We start from the raw sequence: 14,304 nt of genomic DNA on the forward strand, positions 1-14,304 counted from the left end.
AGTTCTTGATGTTAACTCTGCTTCTCCACGCCTTACTGTGCCTGTGCGGATATCTGCCTCTACCTTCTCCTTCTCCACTAAGGCCTTCTTGGATTCCGGATCTGCAGGAAATTTTATTTTGGCCTCTCTCATCAACAGGTTCAACATCCCAGTGACCAGTCTCGCCAGACTCCTCTACATCAATTGTGTTAACAATGAAAGATTGGACTGTGCCGTGCGTTACCGCACGGAACCCCTCCTAATGTGCATCGGACCTCATCACGAAAAAATTGAGTTTTTGGTCCTCTCCAATTGCACTTCCGAAATTCTCCTTGGACTACCGTGGCTTCAACGCCATTCCCCAACCCTTGATTGGTCCACAGGAGAGATCAAGAGCTGGGGTACTTCTTGTTTCAAGGACTGTCTTAAACCGGTTTCCAGAACTCCCTGCCGTGACCCTGTGGGTCCCCCTGTAACCGGTCTCCCTAAGGCTTATATGGACTATGCAGACGTATTTTGCAAAAAACAAGCTGAGACTTTACCTCCTCACAGGCCTTATGACTGTCCTATTGACCTCCTCCCGGGCACTACTCCACCCCGGGGCAGAATTTATCCTCTGTCCGCCCCAGACACTCTTGCTATGTCTGAATACATCCAGGAAAATTTAAAAAAGGGGTTTATCCGCAAATCCTCCTCTCCTGCCGGAGCTGGATTTTTCTTTGTGTCCAAAAAAGATGGCTCCCTACGTCCTTGCATTGATTACCGCGGACTTAATAAAATCACGGTAAAGAACCGCTACCCCCTACCTCTTATCTCAGAACTCTTTGATCGTCTTCAAGGTGCCCACATCTTTACCAAACTGGACTTAAGAGGTGCTTATAATCTCATCCGCATCAGGGAGGGGGACGAATGGAAAACTGCATTTAACACCAGAGATGGACACTTTGAGTATCTAGTCATGCCCTTTGGCCTGTGCAACGCCCCTGCCGTCTTCCAAGACTTTGTTAATGAAATTTTTCGTGATCTCTTATATTCCTGTGTTGTTGTGTATCTGGACGATATTCTGATTTTTTCTGCCAACTTAGAAGAACATCGCCAGCATGTCCGCATGGTTCTTCAGAGACTTCGAGACAATCAACTTTATGCCAAAATGGAGAAATGTCTGTTTGAATGTCAATCTCTTCCTTTCCTAGGATACTTGGTCTCTGGCCAGGGACTACAAATGGACCCAGATAAACTCTCTGCCGTCTTAGATTGGCCACGCCCCTCCGGACTCCGTGCTATCCAACGTTTTTTGGGGTTCGCCAATTATTACAGACAATTTATTCCACATTTTTCCACTATTGTGGCTCCTATCGTAGCTTTAACCAAGAAGAATGCCAATCCTAAGTCCTGGTCTCCTCAAGCGGAAGACGCATTTAAACGGCTCAAGTCTGCCTTTTCTTCTGCTCCCGTGCTCTCCAGACCTGACCCATCTAAACCCTTCCTATTGGAGGTTGATGCCTCCTCAGTGGGAGCTGGAGCGGTCCTTCTACAAAAAAATTCTTCCGGGCATGCTGTTACTTGTGGTTTTTTTTCTAGGACCTTCTCTCCGGCGGAGAGGAACTACTCCATCGGGGATCGAGAACTACTGGCCATTAAATTGGCACTTGGAATGGAGGCATCTGCTGGAGGGATCAAAATTTCCAGTTATCATTTTCACCGATCACAAGAATCTCTCCTATCTCCAGTCTGCCCAACGGCTGAATCCTCGCCAGGCCAGGTGGTCGTTGTTCTTTGCCCGTTTTAACTTTGAAATTCATTTTCGCCCTGCCGACAAGAACATTAGGGCCGATGCTCTCTCTCGTTCCTCGGATGCCTCGGAAGTAGAGGTCTCTCCGCAACACATCATTCCTCCTGACTGTCTGATCTCCTCTTCTCCAGCCTCCATCAGGCAAACTCCTCCAGGGAAGACCTTTATTTCTCCACGCCAGCGTCTCGGGATTCTCAAATGGGGTCACTCCTCCCACCTCGCAGGCCATGCGGGCATCAAAAAGTCCTTGCAACTCATCTCTCGTTTCTATTGGTGGCCGACTCTGGAAACAGATGTTGTGGATTTTGTGCGGGCCTGTACTGTCTGTGCCCGGGATAAGACTCCTCGCCAGAAGCCTGCTGGTCTCCTTCACCCTCTGCCTGTCCCCGAACAGCCTTGGTCTCTGATTGGTATGGACTTTATTACAGACTTACCCCCATCCCGTGGCAACACTGTTGTTTGGGTGGTCGTTGATCGATTTTCCAAGATGGCACATTTTATTCCTCTTCCTGGTCTTCCTTCAGCGCCTCAGTTGGCAAAACAATTTTTTGTACACATTTTTCGTCTTCACGGTTTGCCCACGCAGATTGTCTCGGATAGAGGTGTCCAATTCGTGTCTAAATTCTGGAGGGCTCTCTGTAAACAACTCAAGATTAAATTAAACTTCTCTTCTGCTTATCATCCTCAATCCAATGGGCAAGTAGAAAGAATTAACCAGGTCCTGGGTGACTATTTACGGCATTTTGTTTCCTCCCGCCAGGATGACTGGGCAGATCTTCTACCTTGGGCCGAATTCTCGTACAACTTTAGAGTCTCTGAATCTTCTGCTAAATCCCCATTTTTCGTGGTGTACGGCCGTCACCCTCTTCCCCCCCTCCCTATTCCCTTGTCCTCTGGTTTGCCCGCTGTAGATGAAGTGACTCGTGATCTTTCCACCATATGGAAAGAGACCCAAAATTCTCTTTTACAGGCTTCATCTCGCATGAAAAAGTTTGCCGATAAGAAAAGAAGAGCTCCCCCCATTTTTGCTCCCGGAGACAAGGTATGGCTCTCCGCTAAATATGTCCGCTTTCGTGTCCCCAGTTACAAACTGGGACCACGCTATCTTGGTCCTTTCAAAGTCTTGTGCCAAATTAATCCTGTCTCTTACAAACTTCTTCTTCCTCCTTCTCTTCGTATTCCTAATGCCTTTCATGTCTCTCTTCTTAAACCACTCATCATCAACCGTTTCTCTCCCAAGCTTGTTTCTCCCTCTCCTGTTTCCGGTTCTTCTGACGTCTTCTCAGTGAAGGAGATACTGGCCTCCAAGACGGTCAGAGGAAAAAGGTTCTTTTTGGTTGATTGGGAGGGCTGTGGACCTGAAGAGAGATCCTGGGAACCTGAGGACAACATCCTAGACAAAAGTCTGCTCCTCAGGTTCCCAGGCTCCAAGAAGAGGGGGAGACCCAAGGGGGGGGGGTACTGTTACGCCGAGCGCTCCGGGTCCCCGCTCCTCCCCGGAGCGCTCGCAACATCCTCGCTACTGCAGCGCCCCGGTCAGATCTACTGACCGGGTGCGCTGCGATACCGCCCCCAGCCGGGATGCGATTCGCGATGCGGGTGGCGCCCGCTCGCGATGCGCACCCCGGCTCCCGTACCTGACTCGCTCTCCGTCGGTCCTGTCCCGGCGCGCGCGGCCCCGCTCCCTAGGGCGCGCGCGCGCCGGGTCTCTGCGATTTAAAGGGCCACTGCGCCGCTGATTGGCGCAGTGGGTCTAATCAGTCATTCACCTGTGCACTTCCCTATTTAACCTCACTTCCCCTTCCCTTCCTTGCCGGATCTTGTTGCCATTGTGCCAGTGAAAGCGTTTCCTAGTGTGTTCCTAGCCTGTGTTCCAGACCTCCTGCTGTTGCCCCTGACTACGATCCTTGCTGCCTGCCCCGACCTTCTGCTACGTCCGACCTTGCTCTTGTCTACTCCCTTGTACCGCGCCTATCTTCAGCAGTCAGAGAGGTTGAGCCGTTGCTAGTGGATACGACCTGGTTACTACCGCCGCTGCAAGACCATCCCGCTTTGCGGCGGGCTCTGGTGAATACCAGTAGTAACTTAGAACCGGTCCACTAGCACGGTCCACGCCAATCCCTCTCTGGCACAGAGGATCCACCTCCTGCCAGCCGAATCGTGACAGCGGGGAAGTACCGGTAACTTAGGTGATCATTTAGACCACAGCCATTTTACTTCACCCCAACCAGTAGGCTCTTGGCTAGACCGCATAATAATAGGCACACATAAATGTGCCAATTGTAAGGCTTGTAAATATGTGAAAACATCTAAATATGTTATGAGCTATACTCAAAATAATACAAGAACTATGACTTTTCTAATTGCAAAACCACATGCGTTGTCTACCAAGCCACGTGTCCTTGCCCTAAAGCATATATAGATAAAACAATTCGAGAACTAAGGCGCCGCATCTTGGAACATGTGGGTGACATCCAACATACAAGGGACAAGCCTTTGTCATCCCATATGTGCCAAGTTCACCCTGGTCACCCTTTTGATATCTATTTTCAAGTGATAGAAGTTCTATGTGACAATGGGCGAGGTGGCAATATTGACAAATTGCTGCTATGCAAAGTGGTTAAATGGATCTTTCGAATGAAATCCTTATACCCGAGGGTCTCAATGACACTCTTTCTTTTGCTTCTTTCATCCAACTGTACTTTTTTACCATGATTTCATAGTTATCAAGTTGCTATTGTTCATACTAATTATTTGCCTCATCATATTTATCCATAACATCTTGTACAACTAGAAAGTGGCCACACTTTTATAACATCATGCCATGAGCATTATATATTTGCATGACCTATTTTTTATTTTATTATTGCAATTAATATTCTCTTTTATTATGACATAGCATTCTACTCCATACCTATGGTCTATACCCCAATTTCATTATAAATCTTTACACTTGTTGTGCATCCCAGTCTGACCCGCATTGTGGAAGATATATTATGTTTCTTAAGAACATCTCCCCTATTTTCAGTTTCTTTTTGGCCCTCTGAGCTTTCCTTACCATATCTAAGGAACGCTCCTGCGTTTGAATGCATATGCATCCTAGTGACCAGAAGTGGTTAGATGGCGCTGCCTACAGCTCATCAATCCCGGCGCTGCTGTACCTGGGCGGCGTTCAGGAAGTCTTTCTGGCGATTTAACACTGTGAAGCGCATATGCGTCTCGGTGACCGGAACTGGTTTTATGACACTGCCCACAGCGCATCACTCCCGGCGCTAATGTACATGTGCGGTGTTCCGGAAGTCCATCCGGCACGGGTGTTTATAACATGACATCAGGCCATTATCCTGCAGCCTACGGACCAGCTTACTGCATATGTGCCATGCTGGTCACTGCCTGATGGACCACCCAGCAGCACAAAGAAGGACTTGTCTTCTGCGTTCATCCAGGGCACATCCAGTACCTTCTCTGCGCTGTTATTGTGAACCATTGGAACAACGAGCCACTCTCCCTAGCTAAGTATTTTATTACAATACATTGTATTTAAGGATGTGCCTTATCTGTGACCCCATATAGGCTTACATAACTAATTGGTTAAGTCTATTACACTTCTAGCCTGTAATGTATCTATATTTAATCACTGTGGAGTACTGTGGCTCTGTGTTCTCTGCTTTATTTGGGCTAAAGTCTGTTGTAGCCCTATGGTTCTAAGTGGATCCTTTTTGGTATGCACATGTTGCCATGAAGCAATTTTATATATCTACCATCTAGGTTTGATTGTGAATAGAGGTTTTACATCGTTTAATACCTAACATTGTTGAGTACTCATACTCTGACTATTCTAGTGTGCTGTATTTAAATCAGGGGTACTGACCTACAATTAGACTATAATCATTTAGCCCAGTTTTTTTTCATGCTGTATTAATACCGTATATGTCATTAGTGGAAAATTCTCAACATGTTACATGCATTGCATCTATGTGGCCACTATTCAGATACCATATGATTGTTACCCTGGTTAATTTTCCTCTAACCATTGAGCCTTATCCCTGTCCCTGATGAACCTTTTTACCAATCAAACAGGGTAAACATGTTGGAGTTTATAGGGAAACCAAGTTCTGCACCCGATATCTATTAGGGTTGCAGTTGCTCTATATTTTGAACAAAATAATTCATTATTTTTTGTTTGCTCACCATCACGTTTGATTTTTGACACTGTGTATATACGTAGACCTTTTTAGGGCTATGCTACTATATCCCATCTCCTATATCTTCTCATTATATTTCATACATAGTTATCCTGATTACGGTCATCATATTATCTGTTCCAGTTTAATATTTTCTCCTGTGCACCTTAGCATCAGGGAGGGAACGGAAACGTGGTTGAGGCCATCCTGTTAAGGAGATGGGTTCCTCAAAAGGCAGGGTCAGTTAGGGGGGCTCATTAGTCTAGGGTGGGCACCATGTCCTTATTTCCCCCTTAATTTTCTACCCTGCATTGCATTGACTCATGCAGTAATCGAAACCTTACATCCAAGTAGCACCCCCACTCTGTCTCTTTATACACATATCTGTTCACATCACATTTATTTTGGTTATTAAGTGTTTGTTTGTGGTATACATAGGTAACCATCCTTTTGTTGGTACCTTTTTATATTAGTAACTAATAAAATTTGTAGTTTTAACTAGTCCTAAAAGTTAAATTCATTTATCTGTGATGTAGTTTTATGAGGTCTCCTCTAATTGTCCCTCTACCTTGGGAGTACCTATCTTTAGTGTAAGGCAACTAGTTTTGCTTCTCTCTGTGATTAAATTTATATTTCTGGCTGAGTCTTCCAGGTTTTCACAGCTTGTCATCGGGGTCCCTGAAGAAGACATTGAGAGACACAGAGTCAGGAAGAGAAAGCGGACACAGCTTGTTCAGAGACTTGCTCTCTGCTAGGGAGAGGAATGCAGGGGATGTGAGGCAGGCTATGGGGCAGATATCGTGGCAGAACTAGAATGAAAAAAGATAAAAGTTACACGAACAGGATGATAATGGCATTACAAGTAACATCCATGTTTTTTTTTTTTTCTCTGTTAGTGACAGGTACGCTTTAAAGGCCAGAGTAGACTGCATTCTTACTGAATTATAAAAAAAAAAAGATTTATGCTATATGCACATAGAGGGAGATTTATCAAAACCCGTCCAGAGGAAGAGTTGTGCAGTTGCCCATAGCAACCAATCAGATTGCTTCTTTCATTTGTAAGGCCTCTGTAAAATGAAAGAAGCGATCTGATTGGTTGCTATGGGCAACTCAGCAACTTTTCCTCAGAACAGGTATTGATAAATCTCCCCCATAGTTTTTTGGGACATATTAAAAGACAGTTTTTGAGCTCTAGCAAAAGCCACAGCCTAAAAAAAACTATTATAGTCGGGCTATTTGTGGCCTAAAATACATCCCAAATTGCATATCAAAGTACATGCCAAAATAAGACCATATTTTGACATGCAGACTGACAAAAAATGCAATGACACTTAATTTTACAGCCATAACAATTACAGCCAAACTATGAATATGTTTGTGTGTACACAAACTACTAAATTAAAGGGGTATTGCCCCCCCCCCCCGCGATCTCCCTGCAGCACCCTGGGTTTCTGTGACTGGGGACATGATGTCACTCCACGCCCCCTCCATTCATGTCTATGGGAGGGGGCGTGAAGGCCAACAAGCCCCCCCTCCCATAGATATGAATGGAGGGTGCGTGGCGTGATTTCACGTCCCCAGTCCCGGAAAACCTGAGATTTCTGAAACTGGAGACGCAACTCCGCATAAAATGGACTTGCTGCGGCAGGCGGCACCCAGGTCTCTACCCCTGATACGACTCGTCCACACGGGCTGCCAAGGTGTAACGTGGCACAGGAAGGATGAGACAACTCATAGTCAGGGCTGGCGGCACTGTAGCAAGGTCAGGTCACGTAGCAAGAGGTCAGAAGGCAGGCGGTACAGGAGCAAGTTTGGGAAACGTAGCAAAGGTCAGATACACGGCAAGGCAAGACACAAATGAACGCTTTCTCTAAGGCAATGATGGCACAAAGATCCGGCAAGGCAATAGAGGAAGTGCTGGCAACTTCATTAATTAGCAAGAACAAATTAAGGGCATACTGGCCCTTTACATTTCTGAGAGCCGGCATGCGCGCACCCTTGGAAGCGGCCACATGCACGCCAGCATACAGAGGAAGCAGGAACGAGGCAGGGCACCGCCGGTACCCGGGAACGGAACAGGGGTGCGCTGGCGGCCAGTCCTAATATATACTGTAAGCCCTTGTTTACTATTTTGCTTTTTTTCCCATAATTTTTTTGTTTGTTTTACCCTATATTCATAAAGGTGTTTCATAAATGTGTCTATTTTTTTACCCTCTGTTAAAAGAGAAAAATCACAGCATAAAAAGGTGCCAAACACAGTTGAATAATTTGATAAATCACTCGCATTGTGAAAAAAATGAAACATAAAAACTTGAGGAAATTGACTATTTTATTCGAAAAACAGAGACATTTTGGCGCATATTTGTTGCACAACATTAATACATAAGGTAAAATAAATTTCACCATACTGTTTTACTTAACTTTACATGGAACTCCACTAGTAAACAAGGCCCAAAGGTTTATTGCACACAATGTGATTCTTTGATGCGATTCAAGAATTTATATTGAAGAATGTGAAAATATGCCACAAAAAACACATTTATACATGCATTTTTAAGCAGAAAACAACTAAAGAGATCTATGGGGGAAAACAAAGTAAAGCAAAAAGGATTAATCCTTTCTTTACATTTTCCATTTCTTTTGAACACATTTCTGGCTTTGGTTCAAAAACTTCAATGGTGGTTTTTCCAAAAAAACTGCTGAGTATGACACCAGCCTTAGATTAGGAAAAAAGGTTCGAGGCACTCTCGTCTTTGGTTTATGTTTAGTATTGTAGCTGGGCCCCATTCAACAGAACGTGAAAGAGCTGCTATACCAGAAATTACTCAGGAACAAGAATGTCTCCTTTTGTCTAATTTAGTAGAACGGTTTTAGGCAGAATTACATTTTCACACTTATTTTATAAAAGACAAGTTCTGCTCTTAATAATATGCAACCTGTGGCAGATTCTCATTTAGCTGTCAAGGGTTTTTTGTGTATTTCTTCAATTATTGTCTATCATTCAAATCATAAACTGCAACATTATGACATTATTGTTGCCATTGATATGTTACATGCCGTTTGTTTCGTTGGAGCTGCTGAGAGCTGGATTATAAAATAGCAATTTCTAAATCAAATGCTGTAAAATATTTCAAAATGGGGATGGTAAAAATAAGTTAAAAGTCTTTATTTAAAAATGAATGTATGGCTTGTATTCAAAAAGGAAGAGTAAGAATTACATGATTGAAATACATTTTTTGCTAGGGGAAAAAGCTGTTTTTTTTAACCATTGGCCCAGATTTTTTAACAACAGTCTGATTCTTAGTGTACAGTTGGACATCCTCATAATGCAACAGATTTGCTAAAGTGGCTCAGGCTGTTTGATTTTGATACAGCTGGTGTATCTTTGTTTCCTATAATTTATTGGCTTCATATAAAATAGAATACATTATTTATATCTATGGCTTTAAGGCCTCGTAAGCTCCATCGCCAGTTCCGCAAAAAAAAAAAAAAAACGTGCAAGTACTATTTTGTCTCCTCTAAGGTCCTGTAAAATTGCCGAATCATCGATTGGCCCAATGCAAGTTAATGGAACCTTCGGGACCTGATAATAGCCGTTTGCATCTGACACGTTTCTGGGTCAGAAAAAGAAAAAGAAGCCGATTGGACCCTTAATGGATCGGATGCAAAGGTAAAGTGAACCAGGCTAACCATTAAACGTACACTGTTGGAATCAAAATCTTTTATATTTTGTACATTTTGGCAAAACATTAACCTTTCGAATATATTTAAAAAAAAAAAGTTATTTCCTTCTTATAGAAATCATGGCTTATGAGAAAAGACCCCTAGGGGTTCCCATGTCATCCAGAATATAATCCTCTCGGGCTGCAGCATCATCTTTGTCCCAGCTGAAATACAGGCTGAGACAAAATCCAGGAAGTGAGGGTGGGACTAGTGCTACTCTGTGCTCACTCCTGTCCTGTCTGTCCGATTTCTGTCTGAAAACAGAGAGGAGGGATTTCAGAGGAGCCAGCAGTGATTGTATGAAAAAACAGACTCAGGAAGGAAGTGACTGCATGGTGTGTGAAGGCGGGCTCAGTGCTTGCCTCAGACTTGTCCTCTTCTGCGCAGTGAATATCAACATGGGTGAGCAGCATGACCTAGTGAGTGATATATATATATATATATATATATATATATATATATATTTATATATAAGCAATATTTTTTCTGGAATATGACATGAATGCTATAAGTCTACAAAAAAAACCTAGAGGTTTAAAGGGGTAGTCCAGTGGTGAAAAACGTATCCCCTATCCTAAGGATAGGGGATAAGTTTGAGATGGGGGGGGGGGGGTCCGACTGCTGGGGCCCCCTGCGATCGCTCTGTACGGGGGCCAGGCTCTCCGGCCAGATAGCGGGTGTCGACCTCCGCACGAAGCGGCGGCTGACACGCCCCCTCAATACATCGCTATGGCAGAGCCGGAGATTGCCGAAGGCAGCGCTTCGGCTCTGCCATAGAGTTGTATTGAGGGGGCATGTAGGCCGCTGCTTCTTGCGGAGGTCGACACGCCCCCTTCCTGCGGGCTGTCGGGGCCCCGTACAGGAGATCGCAGGGGGCCCCAGCGGTCGGACCCCCCGCGATCTCAAACTTATCCCCTATCCTTAGGATAGGGGATAAGTTTTTCACCACTGGGTTCACCACTGGACTACTCCTTTAACCCCCAACTACTTTAACCTTCCCATCCTGCCTGACCCATTATGTCATTAACTAGAAAGGGTTAAAAAAAACTGTGATAGCTATTAAAGTTAGCTATTTTTTGGAATGTTTGAAGTGCATTCTTTTTCTTTTTGTGTTAAAACATTTTCAGATCTCTTAACTTTCTCTATCATATTCCTCCATTCTTCTGATGCATCTTATGACTGTCTAGTTTATGTTTAAACAGACATTTGTGGAATTTGGTGTATGATGTTGCATCTAAAGCCATGACTTTATTGTGGTCAAGTACATACATGCATTGTTAGTTACATTTACACTCATGTATATCCTGCCATTTGTTAGTGAATGTGTAAAGCAGGGTTTACATTTTGTTAATGCAGTACTTTCTAGGTATAATTCAGCATCCCATCAAAAAGGGATGCAGCTTCCCCTATCGCCGTTTATATTACAAGACAATTAAGCGTTATTGTTGCTATAACCTTGTACTAACCTGTGAATTGTACTATATAGTGTAACCCTTTCTATAAGTAATTACATATAATTCCTGATTCTTTGCTTATCCCTTTGTTAACTGTTCTTTGGTGAAAAATTTCAATGAAAATCAATTGAAAAGCAAAAAGGATGCAGACATATATTGCAGCCCACCACAGCAGGGATATTATCTTCAATGTAGTCAGTAAGTGACTACATTCGGGACATTTCCTGAATGTATATATTTATTTAGCTGGACTTAATAGTGCAGCAGACCAGACTGTTAAAAGAATAGTCTAGTGAAAAATAATTTATCTAAGGATAGGGGATAAGTTATAGATCGCGCGGGGGGGGGGGGGGGGGTCCGAGCGCTAGGACTCCCAGTGATCTCCTGCATGGGGCCCGGCAGTCTGCCGGAAGCTGACATCCAACCATCGCAGAGAGCCGCATCTAAGTGAACACATATGTGTGTGAAGTGGCCTGAATATAGTCATTTGCTGTCTTCGTTCAGGCTGTTTAAAGGGGCATTCCCATGGAAAACTTTTCTTTAAAAATCAGCTGGTGTGCCAGAAAGTTAAACATATTTGTAAATTACATCTATTAAAAAATCTTAATCCTTCCAGTTTTTAGGGGGCTATATACTAAAGAGGAAATGCTTATATTTTTAGATTTCTCTGATGTCATGACCACAGTGCTCTCTGCTGACCTCTGCTGTCCATTTTCGGAACTGTCCAGAGCAGGAGAAAATCCCCATAGCAAACATATGCTGCTCTGGACAGTTCCTAAAATGGACAGCAGAGAAAGGTCATGACCTCAGAGAAATCTAAAAAGATAAGCACTTCCTCTATAGTATATAGCCCCTAAATAGTACTGGAAGGATTAAGATTTTTTTAATGGAAGTAATTTACAAATCTTTCTGGCACCAGTTGATTTAGAAAAAAAAGTTTTCCATGGGAGTACCCCTTTAAGTGAATGGGCCTTTTTTTTGGGAAGAACTGGGCAATTTTTTAAAATTTCTGTTAAAAACTCTGGTGAACTTTTAGGGCCTTTTACATTGGACAATTATCAAATACAATTTTATAATGATAAGTAAACGTTTTCAGCTATTGGCTACAGTAAACATATTTAGAGATTGCATATTCAGGAATAAATTGCTCGCTTGTCATTCATCTAATCTTTTACGATGGCTTACTTGTCAGTGTGATATCTATATGCAAACAGGAAGTTTTCAGTTATTAACAACAGAGACCGAAGTGAATGCGAGGGGGGAGGGACAAGCAATCTCAAAAGTGATTGAAAATTATAGGAAAAAACGAAATAATTATTGTCACAGAAAAACGTGTAAGGGTACATCCGCATGTGACATATACATATACACTGCAGATTTTACACAGATAGTCTGCAGTGTTTACAGTACAAGCTTAGTGGATGAAATGTAGAGAATTCTCCTTCACATGCTACACAAAAAAATCTACATGACCCACTTTACAATTAATGTGACCACCCAAACACAGACCAATCATTTCTGTAACCACACAATACACAACCTACCCATTCAAAACCAGCAACAGGTTATGTCAGCAGTGGTCCCAGTCCTAGCGGACAAACTCTTATCAGTCAAACATTTATATCATGTCCAAAGAATATACCATAAACGATGGAAAGACCCTTAAGGGATTAAATCAATTTTCATTTCAGAATTTATTTATTTCCCTCTTCGCCTTTCTTTTGTTTTACGAGTGGTGTGACAGTGTGTTTTGGGAGTGGTGTGACAGTCCCAGGTAACCCAGCCCTAGGTGCACACAGCTCTGTCACTGGAGCGGCTGTACAATTTGGTACAATAGCGGGAACCCTTGGGGTGCATTCAAGTGTACTGTGTACTGTGTGCTGGTGATGTTGGTAGAGATGGTCTTGGTGCTGTTGGTGCGTACAGATAACCAGACACCGGAAAATGAGGAGAAGGTACAACACAATTTTACTTGGGAAATCTTCAGATGTAAGCAGTAGTACAGTTTATGTCACAACTCCTAGGCTGTAAACGCTGAATAGGTATTTATGGTGTGCGGAAAAGTGTTTGTTGCAGTGCATCAGTCACTTAATAGGCTGGTCCCTAATTCGAGTATAGCCTGACTTGTTCTTTGACTGTAACTATAACTTGTACAATCTCAAAATTGTACTCAATGAAGCAGAGTCTTCTCAGGGGTTTAGCTTAAATAACCTGAAGATTTTTGCAAAGGATCCCTTATCATGAAGTTGATCATGCTTTGAACATGACACATGTTGAACATGACACATGTTCCAGCTGGCACATGCAGAAGGGTATCTCCTACTAATGATAATTCTGCCTAACCGGATCAGGACCTTGAGGCAAGCGATGCCCAGTGTTCTTTTTGTGCTATCAGGCCCTCAATGCTTCTCCTGAAAGCTCCTTTTTAATTGTAGTGGACACCCTGTCAGTGTGGGATAGACTAGGTGACAGACTTGGTTTCTCTCACTCTCTGGTTCTGTTTTGTTTTCAAAAGGACAGGTGAGCAGGGTCTTTAATAGACTCTGATCTACCTACACCTGACATGTTATTTGACCTTTAAAGGGGTACTCCGGTGAAAAACAATTTCTTTAAAATCAAATGGTTACAGAAAGTTAAACAGATTTGTAGATTACTTCTATATAAAAATCTTAATCCTTCCAGTACTTCTCAACTGCTGTATACTACATAGGAAGCTCTTTTCTTTTTGAATTTCCTATCTGTCTGACCACAGTGCTCTCTGCTAACACCTCTGTTCATGTCAGAAACTGTAGAGAGCAGGAGCAAATTCCCAGAGCAAACCTCTCCTGCTCTGGACAGTTCCTGACATGGACAGAGGTGTCAGCAGAGAGCACTGTGGTCAGACAGAAAAGAACTATACAACTTCCTTTGGAGCATACAACAGCTGATAAGTACTGGAAGGACTAAGATTTTTAAATAGAAGTAATTTACAAATCTAAAGGAATATGGATACCGCTCTCACCAGCTCCGGACACCTCTTGCACCTGTGCTGCGGACTGCCGGCACCGCCTCCGGCAACTCCTTATACTTGAAAGAACTCCGTCCGGCACCAAGGTATGAGGTAAAAAGGCTTGTCTTTATTTATTCCACAGCAGGATATATACAGATAAAGATGTCTGACGCGTTTTGCCCT

General features: G+C 43.3%; 1 protein-coding gene and 1 long non-coding RNA gene across 2 annotated transcripts in view; one reads left to right on the forward strand and one right to left on the reverse strand.

The window, feature by feature from the left end:
• The window catches only part of VOPP1 (VOPP1 WW domain binding protein), a 160,513-nt gene that overhangs the window by 68,908 nt on the left and 77,301 nt on the right, over positions 1-14,304 (forward strand). The gene's annotated exons all lie outside the window — the stretch shown is intronic.
• Positions 6,637-14,304, reverse strand: part of LOC130273541 (uncharacterized) — a 51,464-nt gene continuing 43,796 nt past the window's right edge. The window contains exon 4 of the long non-coding RNA XR_008844028.1: positions 6,637-6,764. This is a non-coding gene — a long non-coding RNA (uncharacterized LOC130273541). The remainder of the gene's footprint in view (positions 6,765-14,304) is intronic.

This window comes from Hyla sarda, chromosome 5 (assembly GCF_029499605.1).
Source record: "Hyla sarda isolate aHylSar1 chromosome 5, aHylSar1.hap1, whole genome shotgun sequence".
Classification (NCBI taxonomy): Eukaryota; Metazoa; Chordata; class Amphibia; order Anura; family Hylidae; genus Hyla; species Hyla sarda.